At 43.1% G+C, this 17,852-nt stretch overlaps 1 protein-coding gene across 6 annotated transcripts in view; it reads left to right on the forward strand.

Annotated features, from left to right (window-relative positions):
• PTPRF (protein tyrosine phosphatase, receptor type F) overlaps positions 1-17,852 on the forward strand; it is a 261,161-nt gene that overhangs the window by 91,065 nt on the left and 152,244 nt on the right. The gene's annotated exons all lie outside the window — the stretch shown is intronic.

The following is a 17,852-nucleotide window of genomic DNA, read 5'->3' on the forward strand; positions in this document are numbered from 1 at the left end:
CTGAACTTTCCTTAAAGTGTATTAGCCGAATTGTCTGATTGAGGTGTGTCATTCCTGGCTTGGAGGCCCAGCTAAAGAGACGTTTGTATACTTTTCTCATCTGTCTGCTTTGATATAATACCCATCTTTGGGGAATCTGAGAATTGCATCTGACAATCAGAAACTTAATCTATGTTGCTGCACCTTCTGGATTAAATCAGCACTGTTCTTTTGGAATGGGTTTTTAGGTTACTCTTCAGATTTTGAGTTTGACGCGGAATTTAGCTGGGCTTACTTTTCACTGTCGTCACAAGTTGTTATTCTCTTTCTCCTGTTGAAGAACATATTTCAATCCTTGTCTGATATGAGTGAGTTTTTTTCTGCTTGCCGTGTTCTATTTCTTCTAAATGGAATGTTTTGTGGAAGAGCTGTGTGTAAGAGACAAGGGGCTTGTGATCACTTGATGATTTTTTTTATAGTAGATTGTCAGAATTATTGTCTGCTTTTAAGGCGATGTGGATTTTTTCAGCACATCAATGTGTTGTAGTATCTGTTTACATATAAGATTTTGTGAGTGTGTTGGGATGTTACAAATCCAGGACATTTGGCTGAATGGATTTTTTATTTGCGTTCACTAAGACAAGCGAGAAAAGGCTTAAGCAAATTGCTTGGTGTATATGGATAGATGGAGAAACTTGAGGGGAGGGAAAAAAAACTGGGAAGTATTTGTACGATTTTGAATCATCAAAATCACGTGAAGTTTTTCTGTTCAGTCTGGCCATGAGAGCACAGGAGTGGTTGACCCATTGTGAGTGTGCCAGCCGTGCAGAGCGATGCTGTTTCCTTGCTCTGCCACTAACTTACCAGATACATTACTGTTGTCCCTTGTTCTCTTTTCCCATTTATAGCATAGAGGTAATCATATTTTCCTCTCTGCTCTGTGACAAAGAATACATCAAACAGCTGTAATGTGCTCAGACACTCTGATGATGGGAGTCATAGAAATCATTCAATACTTGATGTGATTGTGTATCTTGTTTCTGGAGGTGGGGCATCTTAAAGGATCAGCTTGCTCTTCAGTGGTGGTATTAAGAGATGGATAACAGGTGCTATAGACATGAAAATTGTTGGGTACAAAAAGCGGGTCCCTTTCGTTACTCCTTGCCTTTGCAGCCATGTATGCAAGTACATAAAGCTCAGCAGAGCTCTTTCAGCATTTTCCTTGCAGATCTGCATTTAAATGATTCTTACAACTGGATTATTGTGATAGTAGGTACTTCAATAACTAACTGTTCCATGCACATTCCTGTTTTCTTTGGTTGCTTTTGCCTTTATGTATCTTAGATCTGTATGCACATGCACACACGCGCTAATAATTTATTTGCTCTGTGTTAAATGTTCAAAGGCCCACAGAGACATGCATTGCATAAAGGAGCATAACAGTATTTCTCAGCTCCGTGGAGCTCCTGCTGAGTTCCTGATGAGGTAAAACTTGCAGACCACCGCATAAATAGGGAATGCTATGAAACACTAGGAACAGGAAAAGACATGCCTGCGCTGTTTAAGAGCTATGGAAGCAAAAGCCAGAACCAGTCAAGCACAGAGCCTGCTTTTCTGTTTGGAAACTGCCTTAAATTGGGGCTAATGCTTGGTTTAACATGATACCACGAGGTCAAAAACCATCCGCAGGCTTGGGGCTGCGTTTTCCTCTCTAGCTGAAGAGTATCGACCCCTTCCAGGTGCTCTCATAATGGGTAAAATTAAGAAGTATTGCTGTAAAGAGGTTTGAGTGTGCTCATGCATGTGGATTTGTGAGCTTGCTTACAGAGGAGGAAGAGGTGCATGTTTTGGCTTGACCTGATGAAGCAGATGAGCTCTGTTACGATGTACCTGCATTGAGAAAACACATTTTATATCTTGCTTTCTTTTCTGAGATTCTGTGGGGCAAGTTTATTTTTTTCAACTATGTTGTCTCATCCTACTCTGTTGTCTGCCTTGGACTATGCTGCTCCTGCATGCTGAGAGCGTGAAATTTTTTGATGATCCACATTCTTCTGCTTATGGGTTTTCAGAGCAGATATTGCAAGACGGTGCCCTGTTTGTGGCTGTGTTCAAACAGCCTCAATGATCTGTAAAATACAAACGTGAGGTACCCCGCCTCTCTGGTCTGCCACTGCTTTCCTAACCTGAATTTTGCAGAGCCATTTGGAAGTGACACATTTCATGTGGAACGATTGATACCCTCAAGGCTGTCAGCTAGGATTGGATTTTCCCTGTGCTTCTGGGGTTAAAATAATTTCTGTAATTGCTCTCAGGTGGCATTTTGAATGATGCAGATATTCTGAACTTCCTTTCAAGAATTTGACTAATGCGGCGGTCCCTGATGCATGACAAAGCTCTATCAAAAACGTCCTTACGGTTACATGCTGCTAAATACAGAGTACATATTGATTTTTACATTAAAAATCCTTTATAACAATAAGTTTTAATGCTTCTGCACAATTTGCTCTTTAGAATGCAGGCCTTAACATTAAATCCTGAAGTCACCGTCAGGGTTTAGCAGGCTCTTATTAGATGTCTTTGTAGCTAACTAATCTGGAGCTTTATTTTATTTAGATTTCCACGATGTTTTACAGATCAGAGGCAGATAATCCTTTCTAATTACCAACATATTCCATTCTGAATATTAAGAGAGAAGCCCAAGTCCAGTCTTCTCAAGGAAGAGGGAATCTTCAGATGCGAATCTCTTCTAACAGTTCAGTTCCCTACTGCCCTTTCATTCTCACTGCCATCTCTCTCATTTTTTCGTCCTAACCGCAAATCCTGTTGTGTACAAACTACGTATCTACTTGGTGTTACTGGAAATTATTTCTTCAGTTGATAGTAGAAGAAACAGACATGCATATACCTTCTCTTCTCATTTCTCCCGGGTAGCTGATAAGCTGAATTATGTATGAGTCATATTGAACATTTCTATCTTTTTTCCAATTATGACCTGAAGCAGCAGAGAAGTACGTTCCTGCCTGGCTGGCAGAGGAGGAAAGCAGCGCAAGGAGGGGAGGGTAGAATCAATATGCTGACACACATTCCCAAGAAAAGCCTCGGGGACAGTTAGTGGCTCTAACAAATTAATAAATATATCATTCAGTTGTAATGTCGAGAATTACCAAGCGTTTTAAATAGGGAGATTATATGAAATGTGAGTAGGAAGGATGCCAGCGTGGAAGGACGTGGTGGCAGGCAGCCTGCGGCAGGGCCGGCCCAGTGCCCTTCCACCGAGCTCTGCACTCAGCACCGAGGCCGTGCTGGGAGGGGTGGCGATAACGGTGCTTGTCTCCAGTCACCTGTAGGCTGAAGGATGCCTTCTGTCTGTGGATTTCGGCAGGAAGATAGGGAAGAGCAATGCATAACAAGTCCTCGAGGGGTGGGCAGGGAAACATGGATTATTTGGGAAAGGAAGAAAGCTCAAATACAGAGTTTGGTCAGTCCCTTCTCCCAGAGCTTTCCAGCTTGAACGCTGGGTTACAAGATTTATTCCCAGAATTTGGAAACTATTTCATCGCAATTGATTCTTCAGTGCACTTAGATTTTTTTTTTTCCTCTACTGTAACCCAGAGCGTACAGTTGTATCCAAGTGGCACTGAATATATTCAGAGTTTCATTTCCCTTTTGTTTTTAAGTAGGTTAAATGAAAATGAAACTCGTCTCCTCTTACCATTTCCAGCATAGATCTGTGCAAATCCCCAATGCCCCTTTCCCAGATTCCTAATGATATGGCATGGAGCTGTTTGCCCATAGGGCAGATCCAGATACAGAGGACAGGTGGAAGAGCTAGGGAAGGGGTTGCCTGCACACCGGCTTTCAGCATCCAGGTACCCTGGGAGGCTAAGTTTCAGTGGTCAGATTCGTGCTGTCAGGAATAAAGGAAGTTTTGGTGCGTCTCCGTGGAGCCCTGTAATGTCCCGGGGTGGGAAGCACCTCCACATCACTGTAATTTGCTGATTACTGAACCATGTCATGAGTTTAATTTCTTTCACCATCTGCCAGCTGTATTCTAGTTCCTAGAGTTACTCTGTTTAAAATCTGTACATGATAAACATTTGACTGTTACAAATGATTTCTGCAGAGAGCTAGATCTCCCAAGGCCTGAAACAATATGTCCTTCTTGTGAACACTCTTCTAAAACTAATTTTGTTATTGCAATGGTAAACAGAAGTTAGCTATGTTTAATCCTTGTTTATGTTTGGTTAGTTACAGAAGGATCAGTAGGATCATTGGGCTTTGACTCATGCTTTTGTGTCTTTTTGCCAAGAAGAATTTTTAGCAATGCATTATAGAATTGAGGCAATTATGGAAGGGAAATTGAATCCCTTTGGATGTGCTCATTCTGATTCTGTAAATGAATTAAGCCTCCTCATAGCCTACTGCTCCTGAGATTGGTAGTACTCTCTTTGTGCCTCTGGTCAGGAGAGGACAGCTCTTTCCTTTTCGTGTTTCATGGCCATTGACTGTTTTGGCTTCGTTTGGTCTGTCCATGGGAAGGCTGCTGTGATAGCAGAGATCTTACCCCTGCTCTTTGCTCTTCACCCAGGCAACCCGAACAGTACTTCCCTGTACATCTGTATGAGACACAGTTCAAGGACCTCTGTAGCTCTTGCTTTCCCAAGCGCTGCAGCACAGTGAGCCTTGACCTGCTTCACTGCTAATATGGTGATGCACAAAGAAGCCTGGGAGCATTTGCTTTGTGCTGGATAGTGACGTGTCTCGTGCTTGTTAAAAAGGGAAACATTAAGCCAATTACTCATGGTGGCACAATTGAGAAGTTTAGGTTGTCACCTCAAAGAGTGTAAATCCCAGCTCACGTGGACTTAAGCTATTAAGGTATAAGCAGTGTTCACAAGGAAAGAGTGTATTATGCTGCTCAGCAGCAGGTTGCGTGGCATTCCTCCGGTAAGTCAATTTAGTAGCCCTGTCATCCTGCTAAGCAGACTTGCCATTTCTCAATTACTGCACAGTGGCTAGAAGAATCCTGGAAGTTCAAGGGAAAATAGGTGGCCTCTCGGTCCCCAAAGCATAGAAGGTTGAGCAGAACTGGCAATCCGTTAGAAACAGACCAAGAAAATTTACAGGGTGTTTTACTTGTATCTCCATTACATCTCATGCTGCCAGAAAACCTGAAGACCGTTCATCTGTTTAATCTTTGATATCTACAGAGCACCTATCATCTCAGTACAGTTTCGACTATTTAAAGATCAGATTCAACGATAACAGCAGTGTTACACTCACAGCTCGCTTTTTGTAATATTTAACAAGAAGGGCTTTCTTGGCTGTGAACGAGAGGCAAAGAATTACTTCCCAGCTGAGGAAAAGTTTTAAATGTTGTTGGTCTCTTCCAAACAGGAGCATCAGCAGATCTTTAGAACTTATCAGCCCCAATTCCATAATTTCCATGTCTTACTCTGTTTAAATGATTATCTAATGGTACATAACCATATAATGTATCCATGATAGCATGTTTCATCAGAAGACTGCCATGCACTAAGGTTAACATCCAGGTTCATTCCACAAGTTTATGAAGCAAGAAATACAACCTTTGGAAAGTTTTATATGAAATATCACATATTTAATGCTAAGCTGAACCCTTTGGAATGGTGCACTCCCATGAAACCTTGTGTCTGAAAGGATACTTACCTCTTAATCTTAAGAGCATTTGTCTTTTATGGCGAGTGGCTGTTTCTGCATGTTGGCTCTCAAATGAGATCCTGTGAGGTCATATCTGTAGCAGGAGGGGATGCTGTCACCTCGTTGTCAGCCAGCTGAGGGCTCCAGTGGCAGTGCAGCACCCAGACACAGCACCTGCGATGCAGGAAGGGCTTCCCACATAGAAACAAGTCAACTTTTAAGTGGCAAACAAATAAGGACTCTAATGCAGAGTGTGTGTTGCAGCTGCTAGGTTTCTTGAAATAGTCAGTGTGCTATTGTATCCTGTGAAAAAGACTTCATGCTTGGGTTGGTTTTTTTGTTTGTTTTTGTGTTGTTGTTTTGTTCTGAATAGCATTTCCAGTTACCTCTGTGAAACAAGTTTAATTAAGACCACATCAAGTTATGGTACTCTGCTGTGGGCAAAGGTGCTGCTTAAATTCTGCACCAGGGAAAACCAGGATTTTGTACTGGTTTGGGTGTAGGGTCCTTCTAGCAATGACTGTCTCCATTCTGTTACGAACATTGTCTTCTAGAATTTTTTACTCTTTGCAAACTGATGATGTTGATACCTTCTTAGGAAGTGAAATCTGGAGGCTGAGATACATCATTTCAAAGAGAAAAAGAATGAATCCTTTATAGTTTTGTTGGTTGTGATCCTGTTTGTCTTATGGGGAAGATGAGGTATACTTAATGAAAGTAACATCTCAATTATGTATTCCTTCACATCATTTAGGCAGCAGTCAATACTTTTTGAGTTCCTATCCCTGTGGGATGTTTCTTCTATGCCTGTTTGCATGTTACTTTTCTTCCAAGCACATTAATCTGTTTTATGCAACACCTTTTGCATATTGTAATCCAGTGGAATTGTTATCCCATGCTAAGGCTATTTTGATGATTATAATGTGTAGTACAGTATCTCAGTCTATTGGCATGTTCAGTGGTTCAAGTTAATTTCAGGGACTGATGTCTTGGGCCAGCCAATGGAGATATTTTACCTGCCATCATGTTGGCCACTTCCCAGCCCAAGCTGACCAAAACCTTTATGCTGCTGATACGCCCAGCTCTTGAAGGGGAGGAAAACAAGACAATTAGGCAGAAAATCTTTACTATGAGGGTGGTGAGACACTGGAACAGGTTGCCCAGCGAGGCTGTGGATGCTCCTACCCTGGAAGCATTCAAGGCCAGGCTGGATGGGGCTTTGAGCAACCTGGCCTAGAGGGAGGTGTCCTTGCCTGTAGCAGGGGTGTTGAAATTAGATGATCTTAAACGTCCCTTCCAACCCAGACCATTCTGTGATTCTGTGAACATCTAAGAATTTTTGTCACTAGTAACCGTTGTTGCCTTTCTACTTACTCTGTTTCTCAAATCCCTCACAAATATACCCAGAAGCACAGATGCTCATTTAGAGCATTGTGGCAACCTCTTGGTAAGTCGTCTGTTATGAAAATTGATAATTGAGCTTTGGGCATTTTTTTCTCTCTTCTCCTGGGCTCAGAGTGTGAAGACAGGTTACTTCTCACTCTTACAGCTTCCTGGGAGAGTGTTACAGAAAGTGTGTCAGGCTGTTCTCTGCTGCTGCTCTGCTTGCAAAACGTTCCACCTATTCCAAAGGTAAATGAGGCACACACAGATAAGTTTAACTCTGGCAGAGATTGCTCACGCAGGCAGGTTCCTTCCTTGTTGAGAACGGTGCTGTGGCTTGCCATGTCCCAGCTGAGACCAGGGATGGCCAGATGTGTCTTTGTTCCAGTTTGAAATCAGACAGGTTAGATTAAATTGTCTGTGGTTTAAGCTAATCTGTTCTGACTCTCCATTGGAACAGATCGTCAGTCCCAGCTGGGAGGCAGCAGCCACCAGCACTGCCTTGCACGTCACCACGCGGAGGCTGGCGGTCCCATCTGCCCTGACGCCCGTGGCTACAGCAGCGTCTGAAAGCTTAGGGCTGGGACTGTGAAAGGGAAGAGAAGAGGAAACGTGACAAAAAACCTTGGCTCGGATGTAGACTAAAAAGAGTGGTAGTCTAAAAAGGATGAGAATGGAGCAGCAGATGAAGGCTGCCAGGGAGGTGGACATAAATTGTAAAACTTGAAGTAAATAAATCTGTTAGGAAAATAAGGATGTATAGGTTGAGACATGTGCTAGCCAATGCCCTAACCCATGCCGGAATGTGACTGGAAGAGCCTCCCCTTGCACTGAAATCCCCACCTCATCGTAGACTGTCCTCCAGTTTCCAGTTCTGCCCTTCTAGTCTTAGCAGACCTATTCTGCACTTGTTCCTGTTTGAGGGGATTTTATTCTTATTTTTTTTTAACACCCATCTAAAGATGGACGCACAGAGCCTTGCAGGTGTCTTTCCCAGAGCACTGGTGGATCTGTGGATTTTTGGAGGTACCCCGTCAGAGGTATGCTAGGACAGCAGTTGCTTTCTACATTTAGGTGCTCTCTGGCTAGCTTCCTTTGTCTGCCTTTCTAATGCTCCCACATTTGTCTCATCTCTTGTCTCCAAGCAAGGCACAGTAGGCTTATCGCAAAACTTCTTTGTATTTCTTATGTTTGTGAACATGAGAAACATAATGTGAACATAATAATAGTGAACAAGAGAGAGGAGTTGATTAGGTGTCAGTGAGCCCTGATTTAGCTCTCAAAATGTTTATTTGGTAATAACTATGCTAGGGCTGGACCCAATGACTCTCAGTTAATGAATTGAGTTTGGAGGACTGGCAGCCAGGGGAAAATACTTTTATTAATGAGTTGTGTATAAATGGATCTAGAAGTCTTTTAGAGAAGAAAAAAAAAGAAAACACACAATTATAAATTAATCAATTTCTTATTTTAAAAGGCACTTATATGGAAGTGTACTTAATTCAACTAGAAGAGACAAACAAGAAGTTAGTTCCTTTAGATAATTTGAGTAACTGTCACTGTAAACCTTGTCAGAAAAAAATATCACATTTCTCATCAGATTTTATATCTACTAGTGCCCATCAGAAGCTACAATAATAGATTTTATCATCAGATGTTTCAAAAGACCTTTCTTATGGCTGCATCTCTTTCAAGATGCCTCATTCTGTGAGTGTCTGTGGAGAACTATAGCAACCTGTTATTGACAGATGTGCTCTCTGTAGCTTGTATGTCGGCCCTGCTGGTTTCTCCTGCTGGCTAATAAAGTTAGTTGCTGGTATATATTTGTAGAGTCTTTGAAGTCTGTTAGGTTGTGGAACAGCCTTCTGAGGGAGTTAGTACCTCATTATTTCAACTATTGGAAATTAGTGGGAAACACTGCTTGACAGTGCCATGCGGGTTGTCTGCTTTGGTTCTGAGGAAAAAGGGAAGGGCAAGAGCAAGATGTCCTTAACAGCCTTTCTGAGCCCTTAACTGCTTTGGCAAAATTATCTTCTGTGCCTGCTCATAACTGAGAGACTCTTTGCTCAAAGCTTAGTGACCTGTTGTCATTTACTGGTATTCTGTGACTTACATGGGCACTTCAGAAGACATAGCACCATACTGATCTTCTGCAACTTCTCCTGCAGAAGTGGGAGAATATAGCCACTTAATAGAACTGAAGAGTGAGTTCTTAAATGGAAAACGGAGCATGGCGAGAACAGAATGTGATAACCATGAGAATTCAGTGCTTACAGCTACAAAAATATAAATCTCTATATGCACAAAAGTTTCTGTATAGTCATCCCGGGCTTATGCTCCATGCCTTACCTTCTTCCTCTTCCAAAAACTGCTTGGAGAAATCACTGTTCTAAAGTGAATGCCAGAAAAACATGGGACTGCTATCTCCATACATGCTAATAAATCTGTGGCAACAGTTATCGAGAAGTAAGGCCCTGCATGTGAGGAATGGCATACTTCATGTGTCACTGTGCCTGTGAGAGAGAATGTTTCCCAAATACTTTAACATCTCCCGCAGACAAAAGGGAAATCACGTGAGTGCTGCTGCTGGGCAACCCTTTGGACTTGGCCTGCGAAGTTGTACAAAGCAAGGCTGGCTTTGCATTAAAGACCTGTACCTTGCTGACAGCTGGTTTCTGTGCATCATGCTTTTTCACAAGTCTCACATTTACTTGTCTTTAGCATCTCTTGTTGATGGTGATTTTTTTTTTTAATACAGTTTAGTCAGGAAGGCTCTACATTTGCAATGCCTAATAAAAAGTGGTGCCCAGATAATGAGCAAAAGGAGTACTTGGTCCTAACTTGGGATGCGAGGAAGTAATTATTGTGACCCCTCATTGTTAATTTGTCATTTGAGCTGTTAGTGACTGAAATTTGTTTGGTATAAAGATGGACTAAAGTACATGCATTCTACCTGCTGTCTTAGAAGCCCTCAGGATCTTTATGAAGGTATTAATATCTTCCCCATAGAATTTTCTGACTGCTGTTTGTTCTTGTGGATATTTCACTTGGATAATAGGGACTCTTTCTGGCAGTCTCACCTGCTCAGATTCTTTCTGCCCGGAGCTCCAGAATAGCTCTTTAAATCCTTTTCCTAAGCAGAACCAGGAGGTGTGAGGTATAATAAGATCTGTTTTTCCAAGACCATCTAGTTCCTTGATGAGGCAGGTTGGATGATGCCATGGGAAAACACTGCCATGTAGTCATTCATCTGCCTTGCTAATCCTGTGCTCTGTTGTTTCAATCCTTTTATCACAAGGGTCCAGCCCGGATGAAATCTTTCCAAGTTCTTGGTGTTTGAGTTGAGTGGGGAAATCCAAATAGCAATCAAAGCTATAGCCTTATCCAATTATAGTGTTCATTGTTGTGCTGTTATCCAAGCTGTGACTGGGGGAAATTTCCCTTTGACAAGTGTACTTGTCAGCACCAAATGCAGAATGCTTTAAAATAAAGCTAGATGCGTGAAGCATTACACACCAGACAACTGTAATGACCTTTTAACTACTTTCAGACCGCAGGAAACACACGGCCAACATTAACTTGTTGGAGATCTTAAGAACCCAAAGTCTTGCTTTTCATACTACGGCTCCAAAATGGTATTTTGTTTACAGGCAAGGCAATATGAATTAATTTTTCTATGTCTCTTTGTTGTAGACAATGGCACAGTTGGTCCCAGTGAGGAGAAAGTCCTTGAAGAGACAACAGAAAACATAAAAATGTTGATGAAAAATGCATGAATTCAACAGAGGGTGGTATTAGCAAAAGCTGCTGCAGGGGAAGGTAATGAATTGGGGAATGCATACTCCAAGATTACAGGATATCCATTATAAAAAAGGGCAGACGTGGAAGGTCAGGAGGAGGAACAGAATGAGCCTTTAGTGAGGGAGCAAGTGTAAGTCCTGCCTGCATCTCCTCTTCGAGTCCCAGCAGGGAAGAGCAGTGTGTGCCAGCAGCGCTGCAATGGCAGGCAGTGCCTTCCAGCTGGAGCTCCGTGCCTGACGTGGGGAGAGCGAGCCAGGCAAGGCAGAGAGTTTGCTGTCCCTTGGAGCCAGTCTGGAATGAAGACAAGAGTCCAGCTGAACCCCTGGCAAGCACCAATGCACTGAAAGCCTGCATATGGTGGAAGTCAGAATGGTTCACCCAGGAGAGGGAATGAAGCAGAAGGGACTACTCTTGCTTGCGTGGACCAAGCTGTATAAGAAGATGGGGTGTTGTCTATTGCCTTCTGCCAGGAGGCTGGTTTTTTTTTTCTGTAAGAGTATCATTGATGAATGTGAGACCTAGCTTGATATTATGCATGTAGACATGTCATCAGCAAACACAGTACTGAAATTGTTGAGGCTGGGGGGAAACTCTGTGTGTGTTCTTTGCATACAAATGATTTGGGTCCTTGATTTTGGTATGAAGTTGTTCCTTCATAAAGCGGCATCGCTGAGGACCTCAGTTGAAGCTTTGCCTGCAGGAATAATGTGGCCTGATGGAAGAAATAGCAGTTGGCTTGCCTAGAGGTGGCAAGCTTAATGAGAGTCCACCTGATTGGTATGTAGTGCACGTCCTAACATTATAACTTCTGCCTGCCATGTGCTCACAGTCCCAAGGAAGACACCGCTGATCAAATGAGTAGTATCTAGACTTGAAATTAGCAAAGATGAATAAAATCTTTGTCTTTTGCAGTAGGACTTTCAAAGGAGAGAGAGAGTTATGAGGGATTCATGTTTTTACTAATTAGACACAAAAAATGGCAGAAGTGTTTAAAAAATAATAAAATAAACCCTTAGCTCTTGCCCTGGGCACGAATTTACTAGCTTTAGTTTGTTGTTCCATTCGGTTCATTGATCTTGTCACAACTGATGATTCATTAAGTTGTGACTACTGTAGAAATTACAATGCACAGATGTAGCCGTACTGCACATCTGTGTGTTCCCAATGTGTTAATGATCTAAAAAATGCACTTTCTGTCTGGCCATCCACTGTGGTTCAAGTGCCAACTGACATTTTATATTATTGAGCTATTTGTTGTGGTTGGCAAAGAGAAAGTGGTTTGGGTTCTCCTCATACTTTTTTTGATACTTTTATCCATATTTCAAATAGCTGTGCTTGACTGTCCCAGCAGCCATGGCCTTGCAGAATGCCAATTGGGACTGTAAGTCTTTCTGCAGGCTGCAGGCCTTTTTTGGTGTTACATGCCTTCTCCTGGTCTCTGCTCATTGTAGATGGGCTTGTTTTCTCTGCTAAGTCATGGGGAATGAACATGTCAAGTTCAAAAGCAGGATTTGCAGATTTCTTGACTTCCTTAGGATTCTGAATTTCAGTTTTTCAGATTTGACTGAGATGTTGTTGACTTTGTTCCTAGCTTAATGCTGACAGTTCTGTTTATCCAAAACTTCTCATCCTAGCAGGTCCCAGGAGACCTCAGATACTTAGTATTGACCTACAGCCTGACGAGCACCAGCAGTTCAGCAGTGTGCAGCAACACCATAAAACAACTTAATTGTTAAATCAACATCTGAATTCTCCACTTAACTCAAACTGCTGTTCAGACTGGCCCTTATTAGAAACCTGTGCTTGATTAAAGAATAGACCTGAGGGACTGAGTGCTGGATGGAGCGTGAGCACTGATGAGGCAGACTATGCTCACTGTTCTGTCGTAGTACGCTTATGCCCATGTTGTGTAGTTAGTCCATTTCCCTGTGATTATGTTTTGATTCCTAACACTGCTTTCTAGTGCACACAAACTCTTAAGACTCCTCTTGCTACAGGCCTTCCAGGGAGTACTCTGGGAGAGCAGACTGCATCCGTTCAAAGCTCCTAGTAGCCAACGTGCCTGGCTGTGTTTCTATTTCCAGTCTGATGATGTCGTAGGCTCTGTGCTAGGAGAGTCCATGCCTTGCATCTCTTGCTTGGATTGTCTTTGTTTCAGCCATGCAGATCTTTCTGAAAGCTAGATTAAAGGATGTCTCCAAGAAAAATAGACTGTTCCCTTCCCTCCGCCCCGTCGCTCCCCCCCCCCCCAAAAAAAAAGGCAAAGCAACAGTGAGTTCACGACTAACGTTGGCCAGTTTGTTTCAAAACTTAATATTTAATTTCACAGCAGAAATTGTCTCATTTCAACTTGAATTCAAATTGGTTTTCCATCTCAAGAAGAGCCCTTTTTCATGCTCCATCTCTGAGATTCTTTTTCAACTTGAGCATCTGTAAATTCTCTTCCAGAAGCTGAACAATTGGAGCTCTGTAAGCCCCTGTTCTATGTGCAGCCTATTCTCTTGGCTTGTTTTTTTGTAGCTCATCTTTGAATCCTTCATGCTATTTCCATGCTCCTCTGGAAATGTATGCTTTGCAATTCACACTTTATTTTACCAGTGTAAGAAACAGCCACAATGATTCAAACCGATGAGCAGTCAATGCCAATTGTCTTTTCCAGGAGCCAGTGCTGGATGCCCCCAAAGTGTGTAAGGACAGAGCATGCGCATAGAGCCACTTTCCCAAACACGTGCTTCTCTGGCCTCTGCTATCATGTGCCAAGGGGATTTTGGAGCCAGAGGTGGTGATTTTAGTCAAACTAATGAAAGAAAAAAATGATTTTTTTTTAACTTCTAGCACGCATAACATCCCAAAGCAAGATGTTTCTGAGCTCAGCTAGATGTTCTGTGAGAATATAGCTGTTAATTGCTAGTATCATTTGACGCCCTGCAGGCTTTCCATTAGAAGGGACAGTGAAGTGTTCATCTGTCTTCAACTTCATGATTCACGCTGGATTCTGCTCTTTGTTGCACTCATCCTTGCTTGTAACTTCCACACTAAATAGTTACGGTCTATTTAACACATGATGTTTGCAGCGGCAGTACTGTGCATCCCAATTGAGTAGAAGATGAGGACCAACCTAGAGCTGCTTTACCTTTTCTGTCACAGTGTTGCATGAGTATTGTGAGCCATAGGATTTATTGCTTTCCAGGTCTTCCATCTTACAGGCCAAGCATATGCTTTTTTGCTAGTTCCTGTGGCAACCAGGAGTGCACCTGGAAGGCTCTGGAACATCTGTTTGTCCAGCTGGGTCAGGGCACAGGGTCAGATGAGATAAGAGGGAACTTCAGGAGGGGGTTTGTGTTATGTGCTAGGCAGGAGCTGGTCTCCGTGACTCAGAAGGGGTTTTTCTAATTCCATGCATTCAGATTACTTTGCACCCCTTTGTATTCAAATCTACTTGATTAGATGTTGCCTTTTTAGTTGTGCAGTTTGTAGCAGTAGCCTGTCTTCACTGTTCGTGATCCCTCTGAGATGCTCGGTGCTTGTGACGGCAGCCTTCCGTGGGGCTTGCTCTGATGGGGGAAGCTCTCGTGTCCTTTGGCACAGCTGTGGAAGGCTGCACCCAGCTCTTCCTTGCGTTCACTTTGACAGCAGATGTGCACATCTCCAGGTGTGGCGTGGGGGGCTTTTGCCCAGCAAAGGGAAATCCCAGAAGCTGCTGAGCACTGAGGCAGTTTTCTTCTACCTGCAGTGGCTCCTTGCTAAAATTCAGCCGTGAATCAGCGGATTTGCCCCTACTGTTGAGCCCCTTTGGCTCAAAATTTTGAGATATTTGATGCAGCTGAAAGATGGTGAGCCGCAGTAGCCCATCGAGACTTAGTTGAATCCAACTTCCCATTTTTCCTTAGAACATTTTGTCCTAACACAAGTGAGATGTTATTTGTCAGTTGCACAAATCATAAGCAAAGCTGGAGCAAATAGAGCGGTGAGTGCAGCTGAGCCAGACGGAGCTGATGCTTTTGATCTTTCCTTGCTCTTTTATGTACAGAAAGGCAGGAGATCTCGGGAACGTCCCACCTAGTCCTGTGCTGCCATATGGTTCCTTCATCTGACCAACAGCAAACTCATAAAAGTTGTCCATAAAACAAAATGGGTGTGTTTAACAAAACTGTCTGAAACATAAGTTAAGTAACAAAACTTGACAGCTCATCTTCTCCACCACCCGAACAACTGTGTCGCTAATATTCATTGAAGCGTAGAATTGAAATGCCTTCCTTTATCACTTAACCTGTTCTTTTACGGTATACATTTTTTAAAAACTTGCAGCACGGTTGTCCTTTAGATCAGTGCTGCTATTCTAAGCCTGGCAAGTGTTGTTTTTTCTGTGGCTGAAAAATGAATCTGCGGAATCTGAATATAACCCAGTGATTCACTCCCTTATGCACTGTTCAGCTTAGTGAGACGTGAAGTGCCGGATTTCATGGAAACTGGACCTCACTGCCAAATAACAAAGTTTGAACTTGTGCTCCTTGTCACAATTAATTGCTAATTTACAGCTACTGTGGAAAGAGCAGGTAGTGTGGTGCAGGCAAAAGCTTTACCAGCAGGAATTACCCAAACTCCATAGTTACGCAGTTAACAGTGCCTCTGTAGCACTGCTGTTAGCGTGACCCTTTCAGCATTTTTAAGCTATTGTGTCATTTATTATCGTAGGCCATTCTATCTTCAAGGTGCTCCTGACAGATACTTATTAAAGACTGATTTTTAGAGAAGCGGCTGCGTGGTTACGTACAAGTTTCAGCAGAGTTATGGCTAAACCATGGGGAATTGTGTTGGGTTTGTCCCCAGCACCAGCACATTTTCCAGGCAGGAGGGGAAGTGGATGCCGTGTCTAATTCAAATGCTGCTGCCCTCATGCTCAGCACCATTTAAGAGAGTAAATGCGCAGAAGTTTACTTAGAACTTCTGAAGTACAGCTTCTTAGCTTGACAGTGCTTATCTTCAGTCCGCTGGTCAGCTGTCTCAAATAATTCCCTTCTACTTCAACAACAGGGTAACAGCAGCTTGTTGGTTATTAAAACACCACAACATTTTAATAAAAGAAATCTGACCGTGATCTGCTGATGCTTTTCAGGGAAGGGGAGCACTGTGCCGTGTTTTGGGATGTGTTTGTACGCTCCCATGTCAGCTGCTGTGAGCAGCAGTGTGGGGTAGGAGTACCACCCGCTGCTTTCCCAACGGAGCTGTTGATTTTCATAAAGATATTTTGCAAGTGCCTTACCAGCCTGGCTTTGCTAAGTGATGTGCAGAGGGTTGCTTCTAGGAGCTCTGAGGATTTTCCAAACTCAGTAGTTTGGAAATTGCATTCGGCAAACCCTAAATTCTGAACAAAGCAGGTGCAACAAACATTTTTAATGCGGTGCTTTTAATTAGAGCTTAATTTCCTACCACTGAGCATCTCTACCAGTCAGAGCTGTGCTCCTTGCTCCAGCATCTAGATGTATTGAGTGGTGCTTATATCTGTAACTTCACATGGGATTAACTCAGTAGTTGCTTTGCAGCAAAAATGTCATCTGTTGCTCTGGTCCTGATGCTGTGCTAAGTGGGAAACTCCTGGATGAAAATGTGAGTCTTGTGCTGTCCTAATTGTGGTGAAGGTTGAGTTGGTTTCCTGAACAGCTGTGGAGGAGGGAGGTTCAGCTTGCAGGGAGGGCACAGCAACCTCATGGGCCGTTTCTGATTGCATCGTTAGGGTAATGAAGGCTCTGAGCACAGCCTTGTAGAAAACCCCATGAAGCAGCATGCTGTGCAGGAACACCATGCTGCTGTGAGCTCAGGCCAGGTTGGAGGCAGGACAGCAGGTGGGTATGGACAAACCTGTGTATGACAAAACCTATGTGTAACACCAGGACAAAATAAGCACTGGGGACATCACCAATTACAGCATAGTTGTTGCCTGAGTGCTGAAGAGATTCTTCTGGAAAAGAAGGATTTGGAGGCTGGTGTCTTGGTGAACATGATAAGGAAGAGTTTCTGCCATAGCCTGGGGGTTGGCTTGGGAAAAAACATGAAGCAGTTCGCGTGAAAATATTGTGTGTGGGTGATGAAGCATCGTTGGTGCCTGGAGAGGCAGCACCTCAGTAGAACATCATATATCAGGGAGAAGCGTGAGTCTTTCCAACAGGAAAGTGATGTGGTATGTTATCTCAGAGAGCATGGGGTAATAACTGGGCAGCCCTTGCTGCGTGGTCTGCCTTCAGCAGTTCGGAGTGGCCTGTCTTCATGGCTCTGCGTGACGAGGAGGTACTGGTGAGCATTGGGGTGACCCAAAGAGCATTTCCAAGGGGCTTCTCAAATCTTTTTACGGTACCTGATTCTGGTGCGCCACAGCATTCAGAGTGTTAAATGCCAAAGGATGCTTAAGGGACAAGGAGCTTTGTTAGAATAAAACTGCTACCAGTGGAAGGAAAGGAAAAAAGGGCAGCAAATTGCCAGGCAGTTACCGGTACAGATTCACTAGTTAAAAGTGGGGAAGGTCCTGAAATGTAATGGAGTGAATCGCTTATGACCAACTTTATGGTGGTGTAATCTGCCATTTATTTTCAATGGTAAATACAGAAAATGATAGTGAGATGTTGAAAATGTGATGTGTCATAAAAGTTACAGCCTCCTCGTCAAGTTTATTATGCTTTGGGAGACGCAGGGACTTGGTTGCTTCCTGACGTAGTTAAGACACTTGAAATTTAGACACTGAAATGTAAACCAGTCTTTTGCTAACCACAGGTTTGAGATGGTCAGCTATCAGCATAATTACGTATCCGCCCGGTTCTGCTCGAGTGCCCATTGCCCGCGGTTGGCTGCGCGTCGCTTGGTTGTGAGCTGCAGGTTTCCACGGAAACTGCATGTACCATTACCTGTGAATAATTGAGAATGGCAGCTGTAATGAGAGAATTTGGGGCAAATTGTGTAAATATTCGTAACTAGATTACAGTGGTAAAATATTTTCACTCTACATAAAGATATAA

Source organism: Numida meleagris, chromosome 7 (assembly GCF_002078875.1).
Source record: "Numida meleagris isolate 19003 breed g44 Domestic line chromosome 7, NumMel1.0, whole genome shotgun sequence".
NCBI classification, from domain to species: Eukaryota; Metazoa; Chordata; class Aves; order Galliformes; family Numididae; genus Numida; species Numida meleagris.